At 42.9% G+C, this 12562-nt stretch overlaps 1 protein-coding gene across 1 annotated transcript in view; it reads left to right on the forward strand.

Moving 5' to 3' along the window:
- Positions 1-12562, forward strand: part of GPR158 (G protein-coupled receptor 158) — a 354431-nt gene that overhangs the window by 183030 nt on the left and 158839 nt on the right. The gene's annotated exons all lie outside the window — the stretch shown is intronic.

A 12562-nucleotide genomic window follows, 5' to 3' on the forward strand; every position in this document is an offset into this window, starting at 1 on the left:
TAGCAAGAAATCCCTTCTAGAATTAGATAGGTCTGTCAAAGCAGAGCAGAGATGTGTATTTGCGAAGAGAAAGAAGTGACTATCTGGACTGACATGAAAGCCCCTGGTCCCTACTGCTGTCCTTGCTGAGTTTAATTTGGGACTAAGCATCATGATTCTCCTTAGACACAAGGGGGTTTCTGTTTTTAGAATTCAAGTAGAGAAGAGATACTCCACGTGTATCCCTGCTATGAAGGTTCATTTTCTAAGACTTAAGCTGGGAACGCTGTGTTGTAAAGGGAGCAGCTTATTATTATTTTATTAATTTATCTTATTGTTGAAAGTATTACAGATGTCCAACTTTTTTCCCCCATTGACCCCTTCTACCCCACCCTGCAACTCCTCCAGGTCTTTGCCATACTATTGTCTGTGTCCATGGGTTATGCATATAATTTTTTAATATATATGTATATTTTATTGATTTTTTACAGAGAGGAAGGGAGAGGGATAGAAAGTTAGAAACATTGATGAGAGAGAAACATCGATCAGCTGCCTCCTGCACACCCCTCACTGGGGATGCATCTGCAACCAAGGTACATGCCCTTGACCGGAATTGAACCTGGGACCCTTCAGTTCACAGGCCAATGCTCTATCCACAGAGCCAAACCGGTTAAGGGTTCATATAAATTCTTTGGTTAATCCCTCTCCCTCTCAGCTCTTCCCCAGCCTTCCTTCTGAGATTCATCCATCTGTTCCATGCTTCTATGTCTCTGGATCGTTTTGTTCATCAATCTATTTTATTCATTAGCTTCCACATATGAGTGAGATCATGTGATACTTGTCTTTCTCTGACTGGCTTACTTCACTTAGACAGGGATTCTCAACCTGTGGGTCAAGACCCCTTTGCGAGTCGAACGACCCTTTCACAGGGGTCACCTAAGACCATCGGAAAACATATATATAATTACATATTGTTTTTGTGATTAATCACTATGCTTTAATTATGCCCAGTTTGTAACAATGAAAATACATCCTGCATCAGATATTTACATTACGATTCATAACAGTAGCAAAATTACAGTTATGAAGTAGCAACGAAAATAATTTTATGGTTGGGGGTCACCACAACATGAGGAACTGTATTAAAGGGTCACGGCATTAGGAAGGTTGAGAACCACTGACTTAGCATAATACTCTCCGGGTCCCTCCATGCTGCCTCAAAGGTTAAGAGATCCTTCATTTTTACAGCAGCATAGTATGCCATGGTGTAGATGTACAGCTTTTTATCCACTCATCTGCTCATGGACACTTGGGCTGTTTCCAGATCTTAGCTATTGTAAATAGTACTACTATGAACATAGGGATGCATATATTCTTTCTGGTTGGTGTTTCAGGTTTCTTAGGATATATTCCTACGAGTGGGGTCACTGGGTCAAATGGAAGTTCCATGTTTAATTTTTTGAGGAAACTCCACACTGTTTTCCATAGTGGCTTCATCAGTCTGCATTCCCACCAGCAGTGTACTAGGGTTCCCTTTTCTCCACAACCTCTCCAACACTTGCATTTGTTGATTTGTTGATGGTAGCCATTCTGACAGCTGTGAGGTGATACCATATTTATTTGCATCTCTCTGATGATGACTGACTTTGAGCATTTTTTCATGTCTTTTGGCCATCTGTATGTCCTTTGCCAATTTTTAAATTGGATTATTTGTCTTGCTTTTGTTAAGTTGTATAATTTCCTTATATATTTTGGAAATTAATCCCTTATCATATGTATCATTGGCAAATATGTTCTCTCATACAGTGGGCTCCCTTTTTGTTTTGTTGATGATTTTTTTGCTGTGCAGAGCTTTTTATGTTTTTGTAGTCCCAGTTGTTTCTACAAAGCCACTGTAATCAAAATAGCCTGGTACTGGCACAAGAACAGGCATATAGATCAATGGAACAGAACAGAGAACCCAGAAATCAACCCAAAACATTATGCTCAATTAACATTTGACAAAGGAGGCAAGAGCATATAATGGAGTAAAGACACTCTCTTCAAAAAATGGTGTTGTGAAAATTGGACAGGTACATGCAAAAAAAAAAAAATGAAACTAGACCAACTTACACTATACAGAAGAATAAGCTCAAAATGAATAAAGGACTTAAATACAAGTTGTGAAACCATAAAAATTCCAGAAAGAAACCATAATCAGCAAAATCTCAGATATCTCTCATAGCAATATATTTGCCAGGAAAGGCTTATTTTTAAAATTTGTAAGAGGTGTAGGAATTAACTGCGTTTCTTTCTTTTTTTAAAAAAGAAAATTTTTTTAATTGATTTCAGAGAGCAAGGATGAAGGAGAGAGAGAATCATTGATTGGCTGCCTCCTGCATGTCCCCTACTGGGGATTGATCCTGAAACTCAGGCATGTGCCCTTGACCAAAATCAAACCCAGGATTCTTCATCCACAGTCCGACGCTCTATCCACTGATCCAAACCAGCTGGGGCAACTGTGTTTTTTAAATTTATTTTACTGGAGGCCTGGTGCATGAAATTCATGCACTCGGAGGGGGCGGGAGGTCCCTCAACCTAGCCTGCAACCTCTGGCAGTCTGGGAGCCCTCAGGGGATCTAACTGCCAGCTTAGGCCCACTCCCTGAGGGCCTAAGCTGGCAGTCAGACATCATTAGTGCTGCCGCCATGGCGGCTGCACTCGCCAGCCATGAGCCTGGCTACTGGCTGAGTGATGCTCCCCCTGTGGAAGCACACTGACCACCAGGGAGCAGCTCCTGCATTGAGCATCTGCCCCCTGGTGGTCAGTGCTATTCCGCTGTTGGGCCGAAACCAGCTCTCCGATATCCCCTGAGGGGTCCTGGATTGCAAGAGGAGCAGGCCAAGCCGAGGAACCCCACTGGTGCACGATCAGGGCCAGGGAGGGACACAGGAGTTTGGCCAGCTAGGGAGGGACCATGGGAGGGCTCCAGGGTGTGTCCAGCCCATCTCACTCAGTCCCAATAGGCCGGACCCCAGCAGCAAGCTAACCTATTGTTCAGAGCATCTGCCCCCTGGTGGTCAGTGCACATCATAGCAACTGGTTGGTCAGTTGACTGTCTGCCCCCTGGTGGTTAGTGCATGCCATAGTGAGCAGTTGAGCAGCCTTAGCATATCATTAGCATATTACACTTTGATTGGTTGAACGGCCAACTGGATGACCTGGCACTTAGCATATTATGCTTTTATTATATAGGATATGTACATTTTAAAATTAATAACTTTCACTTACTTGAAGCTTAATGCTCCAGCAAACTGATCCATTTGCAAAATTGCCTGAAAGCAAGAATGGAAAAATAAAGGTCTTGGAGCAATAAAATAGATTCCAAAGTGATCAACGTAGCATCTGCTCCCACATATGGAGTTCTCTTATGTAGCTATACTTTGTGCAGGTAGTCATTACTCTTGTTGGAACCAGACCACTGGAATTGAATCCTAACTCTGCCAGATACTTGACTTTGGGAAAGTAACTTTAGTAGTCTGTACCTAAATTTTCTCATCTTTAAGATCCAGATAATAATAGAATTGGTATAGGATTCAATGTGTTAATACTTGTACAGTTCTTAGAATAGTGCCCGGCATATAGTAAACACTCATTAAATATGAACTATTTATTATCTTATTTACTCTTTCTTATTTATCATCTCACTAGAGGCCTGGTGCACAAAATTTGTGCACGGGTGGGGTCCCTAGGCCGGGCCAGTGATCAGGGCTGATCAGATTCTCCATCTCCTCACCTCCCTGCCTCCCCACCTCCTCCTTCCCTTACCGCCTGCATCTACCACCACCCACCCCCAGTTCTCCATCCCAGCCTGGGGCCCAGCCTTGATTGATCAATCAGGACCTGCTGGCCGGGGGGAGGAATAAGGGGAGGGACTCAGGAGGTTGGCTGCTGGCCCCGAGGAGGGAGCCGGCCCTTGGTCCCCCTTGGAAAGAAGACATATCTGCCGCCATCCACCCCTGGTTCCCTGTCCCAGCCTGGGGGCCTGGCCCCGATTAAGCACTTGGAGCCTGCTGGCTGGGGGGAAGGACCAGGAGGTTGGTCCGTAACCCCCACTGATGATTAGGACCTGTGGGCTGGGGGAAGCTCCTGCATTGAGCATCTACCCCCTGGAGGTCAGTGTGTGTCATAGCGACCAGTTATTCTGGTTGTTCCAGTCATCCCATCGTAACATTTCTTAGAATTTTATATACATAGATACTAGAGGCCCGGTGCACAAAAATTTGTGCACTGGCAGGGGGAGGTGTCTCTCAGCCCCACTTGTGCCCTCTCACAGTCTGGGACCCCTCGGGGGATAACGACCTGCTGGCTTAGGCCCGCTTCCGGGTGGCAGAGGGCAGGCCCAATCCCTAGGTGCCTGCCCCACAGCCCCTGGTCGGGCTCAGAGCAGGGCCAATTAGGGAGTTGGGGCGCCACCCCCTGTCATGCACACAGCAGGGTGGATCAGGAGGTTGCAATGCCACCCTCAATCATGCTCAGGGTAGGGCCGATTGGGGGGTTGGGGCACCGCCCCTGTCACACTCAAGGCAGGGTCGATAGGGAGGTTGCAGCGCCACCCCCTGTCATGCACAGAGCAGGGCCGATCAGGGGGTTGGGGCGCTGCCCTCGGTTACTCACAGAGCAGGGCCCATCAGGGGGGTTGGGGCTCCGTACCCTGTCACGCACAGAGCAGGGTCGATCAGGGGGTTGGGGAGATCCCCCCTGTCACTCACAGAGTAGGGCCGATAGGGGAGTTGGCGCACCACCCCTTGTCACACACAGAGCAGGGCAGATCAGGGTGTTGGGCGCCGCACCCTGTCACACACAGAGCCGCAGGGCAATCAGGGGGTTGGAGAGCTCCCCCTTATCAGGCACAGAGCAGGGCTGAGCAGGGGGTTGGGGCGCTTTCCCCTGTCACGAACAGAGCAGGGCGGATAGGGAGGTTGTGGCCCTGCCCCCGTCACACACAGAGCCGCAGGGCGATCAGGGGGTTTGGTCGCTGCCCCCTGTCACGCTGATCCCGGTGCCGGGAGGCCTCGCGGCTCCGCTGATCCCGATGCTGGGAGGCCTCGCTGCTTCGCTGATCCCAGTGCTGGGAGGCATATTACCCTTTTACTATATAGGATAGAGGCCTGGTGCACAGGTGGGAGCCAGCTGGTTTGCCCTGAAGGGTGTCCTGGATCAGGGTGGGGGTCCCGCTTGGGTGCCTGGCCATCCTGGGTGAGGGGCTGATGGCTGTTTGCAGCTGGTCACACCCCCTTCAGGGTGAGGGTCCCCACTGGGGTGCCTGGCCAGTCTGGGTGAGGGGCTGAGGGCTGTTTTCAGGCTGGCAGGTGACTGAAGCTCCCAACCGCTCCTTTTTTTCTTCTTTTTTTTATTCTGGGCCAGCTTTAGCTCTGAGGCATGGCTCTAGCTCTGAGGCCTCGGCTGCTGAAAGCAGGTATCTGGTTTGTTTGGGTTCTATAATTGAAACACTGTTTCAACTCCAGCTCTGAGATCCCGGCTGACTGAAAGTAGGTTTCATGGGTTTTGTTTAGCTTCTATATTTGTAACAATGTTTCAAACTGCAAGCTCAGAGGCCGGCAGCGGCAGGCGGGGAACGTTGGCTTCCTCCGTCACTGAAGCAAGCAAGCCTCATGTTCACTTCAAGCTGCCTGGCTGCCGGCCACCATCTTGGCTGGCAGTTAATTTGCATATTGCCCTGATTAGCCAATGGGAAGCGTGTCGGAGGTATGGTTAATTACCATGTTAGTCTATTATTAGATAGGATACTCTTGATTTGGTTTTTTATGATCTTGTTTCCATGTATACAGGCAATTATAACCATAATTTAGGTGGGAAAAGATGCTTCTAGAATAAAGTCCATATTTATAATTAAAATATGACAATAGGGTGTTCAAAATAAAGAAGGAAAAGAAAATAAAACATAAAAACTAAGCATAAGAACTTAAGAAGTATAGCAGTCTGGGCTATTTAGTGTATGAGAAGTAGCCATGACTCTTAAGTAGCTACAGAAGGTATAGTTTAGTACCTGTTGTTCAAATGATTCTGACTCGTGAAGAAAATATTAAATTCTGTTCATGGTGTTCAGTCAGAGAAGATAGAAAGTGTTTTATGGTTTAGGAAGATTCCAAAACAGAGTTTTTAAAAAAAATTAAAGAAAAAAGGTATTTAGCTGTCAATTCCTAGAATATTTTGAATTACATACATTTTATTGTATTTGCATTTTTTTTCTCCTCCTTTCAATCCAAATTAGTTTTTTAAAAAATCATATGAAAATATGATCCTTAGGCACAAATACTGTTTCCATTAACTGCCAAACACGATTTTCCCTTTACGTATCTAATTTTAGCCATTCCACTGCTCAACAGTAGTACCTCCATACAAAATATTCATGACTTCCAAGGTTTTGCTCTGCAATTACATTCATCAGCAGTTCAGATGAATTATATGTCATGCCAAGTATGTGTTGCAATAAACCTGTAGTGTTTACACACACATCGTTGAGTAATTGAGGAAGAAATTTTACTCTAAATTCTTTTTTTAAAAATTTTTGTTGTTGAAATTATTGCATATGCCCCCCTTTCTCCTCGATCAACCTCTTCCAGCCCACACCCACTCCCCAACCCAGGTAAACTTATTTTTAATTTTTTTTTAATTTTATTGTTGACAGTATCACAGATATCTCCCATTTTCTCCCTTTTTGTCCTCCCCAATCCACTCCCTGCCCCACCCCAGATCTTCCTTATGCTATTGTTTGTTTCCATGGGTTATGCACATATGTTCTTTGATTAACCTCTTCCTGTCTCCTCCCCACCACTCCCAACCCCTCACTGAGATCTGTTACTGTGTTCCATGCATCCATACTTCTTGGATCTATTTTGTTCATCTATTTATTTTGTTCTTTTGATTCCACTTATAAGTGAGATCATGTAATATTTGTCACTAATCACTTGAGAGATGCAAATTAAAACTACAATGAGGCACCACATCACACTTGCCAAAATGGCTACCATCAATAAATCAACAAACAATAAGTGCTGGAGAAAATGGAACCCTCGTACAGTGTTGGTAGGAATACAAACTGGTACAGCCACTCTTGAAAACAGTGTGGAGTTTCCTCAAAAAATTAAACATGGAACTGCCTTTTGACCAGTGATACCACTTCTGGGAATATATCCTAAGTATCCCAAACATCAATCAGAAAGAATATATGCACTCCTATGTTCATAGAAGCATTATTTACAATATCTAAGATCTGTAAACAGCCCAAGTGTCTGGAAATCTCTTTATTTCTGCTTCAGTTTTAAATGATAGCCTTGCTGGATTGAGTAGTCTTAGATTCAGGTCCTTGTTTTTCATTACTTTGAATACTTCATGCCAGTCCCTTCTGGCCTGCAGTATTTCTGTTGAGAAATCAGCTGAAATTCTAATTGGTACACCCTTGTAGGCCACTTTCTATCTCTCTCTTGCTGCCTTTAAGTTCTTGCTTTGTCTTTAATATTTGTTATTTTGTTTATGATGTGTTTTGGAGTAGGTCTCTTTGGGATCATCTTGATCGGAGCTCTCTATATTTCCTGAACTTGGTTAGGAAAGTTTTCTGTCATTATTTCTTTAAACAGGTTCTCTATTCCTTGCTAAATTTCTTCTCCTTCTGGTATCCCTATTATGCTGATGTTACATTTCATGTTGTTCCCAAGTTTCCTTATACTATCCTCCAGCTTTTTAATTCATTTTTTCTTTTTTCTGCTCTAATTGGGTGTCTTTTTTCTACCTTATCTTCCAAGTCACTGATTCAGTCTTCTGCCTCATTTAATCTACTTTTTATTCCTTCCACTATATTATTTTAATATAAATATATATATTCTTTATATTCTTTTAATATATATATATTCTTTTAATATATATATATATATATACATATATATATATATGTATATATATGTATATATATAGAGAGATAGAAGCATCAACGATGAGAGAGAATCATTGATTGGCTTCCTCCTACATGCCCCATACTGGGGATTGAGCCTGCAACTTGGGCATGTGCCCTGACCAGGAATTGAACCATGACCTCCCGGTTCATAGGTCAACATTCAACCACTAAGCAACAATGACCAGGCCAACTGATTCTTTTTTTTTTAATCTTTATTGTTCTGATTATTACAGATGTTCCTCCCCCCCCCCCCAATAGCTTCCTTCAACCTGGTTCCCACCCCACTCCAGGCCTCCCCCCGTCCCACTGACCTCGTCCATAGGTGTAAGCTCTTTGTCCAATCTTTTCCCACACCCCCTTCTCCCCGAGAATTGTCAGTCTGCTCCCTTTTCATGCCCTTGAGTCTATTACATTCACCAGTCCGTTCTGTTCATCAGGTTTTTTATTCATTTGATTTTTAGGTTCACTTGTTGATAGATATGTATTTGTTGTCACTTTGTTGTTCATAATTTTTTATCATTACCTTTTTTTTCTTCTTCTTCCTCTTCTTAAGGAATACCCTTCAGCATTTCATATAATACTGGTTTGGTGGTGATGAACTCCTTTAGCTTTTTCTTGTCTGTGAAGCTCTTTATCTGACCTTCAATTCTAAATGATAGCTTTGCTGGGCAGAGTAATCTTGGTTGTAGGTTCTTGTTATTCATCACTTTGTATATTTCTTGCCACTCCCTTCTGGCCTGCATAGTTTCTGTTGAGAAATAAGCTGACAGTCGTATGGGTACTCCTTTGTAGGTAACTAACTGTTTTTCTCTTGCTGCTTTTAAGATTCTATCTTTGTCTTTTGCCCTTGGCATTTTAATTATGATGTGTCTTGGTGTGGTCCTCTTTGGATTCCTCTTGTTTGGGTTTCTCTGCACTTCCTGGACTTGTAAGTCTATTTCTTTCATCTGGTAGGGGAAGTTTTCTGTCATTATTTCTTCAAATAGGTTTTCAATATTTTGTTCTCTCTCTTCTTCTGGCACCCCCATAATTCGAATGTTGGTATGCTTGAAGTTGTCCCAGAGGCTCCTTACACTATCATCATATTTTTGGATTCTTTTTTTCTTTTTGCTTTTCTGGTTGGGTGTTTTTTGCTTCTTCATATTTCAAATCTTTGCCTTGATTCTTGGGATCCTTTAGTCTGCTGTTGAATCTCTGTATATTATTCTTTATTTCTGTTCAGTGTATGCTTAATTTCTGATTGGTACTTTTACATATCATTGAGGGTCTCACTATATTTCTTGGAGGTTTCTAGAAGATTCTTGAGTAACCTTATAACAGTGGTTTTGAACTCAATATCCAGTATTTTGCTTTCACCCATTTATTTCATTTATGACATGTTTCTTTGTCTCTGCATTTTAGCTGCTTCCCTGTACTGGGTAGCTTCTAAGTCTCCTTGAGTTGATAGAGTGGCCTTGTGTGGTAGGTGTCCTATAGGGCCCAGTGGCTGAGCTTCCCCAGTCACCTGAGGTAGATGCTCTTGGTGCACCCCTTTGTGGGCTGTTTTTACAGTCTTGTTGTATTTAACCCTTGATTGCTGTTGGTATCACTGGGAGGAATTGACCTCCAGGCCAATTGGCTGTGATGACCAGCTGTGTCTACACTGGAAGATCTGTTGCACAGGAGACACCCTTATGGGGCAGGACTTGCTTCAGTGGGGCTTTGGTGCTCACTGAGTCTGTCCCTTGAGTGTGTCTCATATGGATGTGAAGAGTTGTAATCTGGTATGTCTCACTCTGACCACTGGGTACACTGGCTCTTGGATCTCCAAGGAGGTGCAAGGTCAGCCACTGTCTGGGGCCGCCCAGCAGGAGCTGCAGAGACTTCTGCAGATTCTTCCTCTTTGTATGGGGTTTGGAAATGCCTAGACGAGGCCCAGCTGTGAAGCAAGGCAGGTTGCTGCTGCCAGGCCTTGGGTCTTCTTTTGGAAGCTCTGGGGCTCTCTGAAGCCAGCTGCAGTTTGACAGGTTTTAGGAGGAGAAAGGACAAGCCATTCATATGCAAAAGCCTCTGCTCACAGCTTGGGTGGGGTTGTAAATTGAGTGGGGCTCGGTCTCTGGGAATCACCAGGGAGGAGCAAACAGCAGTGGCTGCCAGTCAGCCCTGCACTGGAGAGGTCCCCAGGTCTCCCATGCCCCTGTGCAGGAACAATGATCTCTGCAAGCACCTCTGAGAGAAAGCTGCCCTCGCCTTCCTGTCCCAATGCCAGATAGTCCAGTTTCTCCCCATATGTGTCTGGGTCCCCCAGAGTCTCGCCCGGAACTGGAGTTCAGAGCAAGCAGGAGCTTGTAACTCTCTCCCAATTAAAAGAGCAGCACATCCAGGTGCCAGCACTTTCTGCACCTCCGCACCTCTTACCAGTCTCAATGCCCTTTCTTCACCTCTCTAGTTGTGGAACTTCCACTCAGACTTCTTTCCCGCGGTTCTGGGTGGTGGTTGTTCTGCATTTTAGTTGTAATTTTGATGTGGTTGTGAGAGGCAGCAAGTATAGGTGTTTACTACCTATGCTGCCATCTAGCTTCCTCCCGGCCAACTGATTCTTATGTATGCTTTCTATTTCTTGTTTCATGCTGTTGTAGTTCAAACTAGGGTTCTTGAAATTATCACTAAGTTCCTTGAGCATCTTTTTAACCATTACTTTGAACTCTATATCTGATCATTTGCTTGCCTCCATTTCATTTAGCTCTCTTTTTGGAGTTTCTTCCTTTTCTTTCATTTGGGAGTGGTTTCTTTGTCTTCCCATTTTTTCTGTCCCTTTGTATATGTTTCTATGTATTAGAGCTAATTGTTATGCCTCTCAGTCTTCATGGGGTGGTCTTATGAAGTCATTGTTCTATGAAACCCAGCTGTGCAGTCTCTTAGATCTCCTGAGAGGGCTGCTCTAGGAATGACCCTTGTATGAGTTATTTGTTCTCTCCTGGTGTAATTTGGTCTTGAATGTTGCCCTATTCATGAGAGGAATCTCCTCTCAGGTTGGCTGACTGTGAGGCTCATCCACAACCATGCTGTGCAAACTGTTGTGCAGGTGCTGACAAAACAAAACAAAACAAGAAACAAAACAAAAACATACACAAGACCCCAGCCTCCAGGTATTTTATATCCTTTCTTGATATATGCCTCCTTCTCAGGTGGACCTCAGTTGGTATTTCCAGGTGAATGTTCCCCAATTTAGTTGTATTTCCAATCTGGTCCTGTTCCAGTCTTACCAGCATAAGAAATTATTAGGCTTAAAAGGTGGGAACTGTGGAAAAACAGGGACAAGCTGCCATCTTGTTAAAGGAGACTAGACCATACTTCTGCCATAATACTTTTCTATTTGCTGGAATTTTCATGATAAGTAATCCTGATCTTGATATTACTCATTTAAGCTTAGATTTTGGAATTGTTTGCATTATTTAGAACTTTCTCTCAAGAGTTCTACATCAACCCTAACCGGTTTGGCTCAGTGGATAGAGCGTTGGCCTGCGGACTTAAAGGTCCCAGGTTCGATTCCGGTCAAGGGCATGCACCTTGGTTGCAGGCACATCCCCAGTGGGGGGTGTGCAGGAGGCAGCTAATCAATGTTTCTCTCTCGTCGATGTTTCTAACTCTCTATCCCTCTCCCTTCCTCTCTGTAAAAAATCAATAAAATATATATTTAAAAAAAAGAGTTCTACATCAGAGGATTATTTTATAACTTAAATCTACTAGATTCTAAGCTCTTCTAATAGATTATATTGGGAAAGAAAAAAAAAACCAAGAAATTTCAGTGTTGATTCTTGAAACACCTTATTATTTTCTGATTTACGTTTGTATTTTAATGGAAGTTATTTGTGCTTGTGTAATTCCATGTAGCACAAATGAAGTATGTTCAGCTGAATTTTGCTGCAGTTAATTGATATTCTTGAAAGAAGCCAAGATTAAGCTTTTGGGAGATGTACATTAAGCTTTGAGGGCAGCCATTAAGAGCTAAGAGCTAAGGGCAGTCAGCAAGAAAACAGGAACCTCAGTCCTACTGTCTATTGATGTGACATATTTTGAAAGCTGATCATTGTTTTTCTTCTTTTTATCTACATGTAGAACATTTATCTGCATAACAGATTTTAGGTAAAGAATCTTTGGGATCATTAACTTATCTTTTTTTTTTTTGCCTCTTCTAAATTTGCGTTATAATTTTTTGTTTTTTTATTCTATCAATTTGTGTTATTTTGTTCCAAGGATGAAATTTGATGAATATTTAATCCATAAATGCAACTTCACATTTCAAATTCTAATATCTCTATTCATCTACTTACCTACATACCTTTGCTTTGATAAAAATATATAGCATGGAATCACTTTTAAAATATCTTTATAGGCTTTGGAAATATCTCTTAAAGCAATAAGATGATATGTGTGGCATTGAGAACAGAAACTATGTCTAGTCATTACTCCCTATGATGACTGAATGAGTTAAAGATGTATGGTAACTGAAGCTGTAATGGCATATATTTAGAAAGAAAATCTAATTTGCTACTTTTAAAAAATGTAGGTTGGCAAACAAACCTAAAATAAAAGTAAAAAAAGATATATTTTTTATTTCTGGAATATGTGTTAGTTCTGTTCCATTTG

The sequence above is a fragment of the Myotis lucifugus genome, unplaced genomic scaffold, assembly GCF_000147115.1.
Source record: "Myotis lucifugus unplaced genomic scaffold, Myoluc2.0 scaffold_390, whole genome shotgun sequence".
In the NCBI taxonomy this organism is placed as follows: domain Eukaryota; kingdom Metazoa; phylum Chordata; class Mammalia; order Chiroptera; family Vespertilionidae; genus Myotis; species Myotis lucifugus.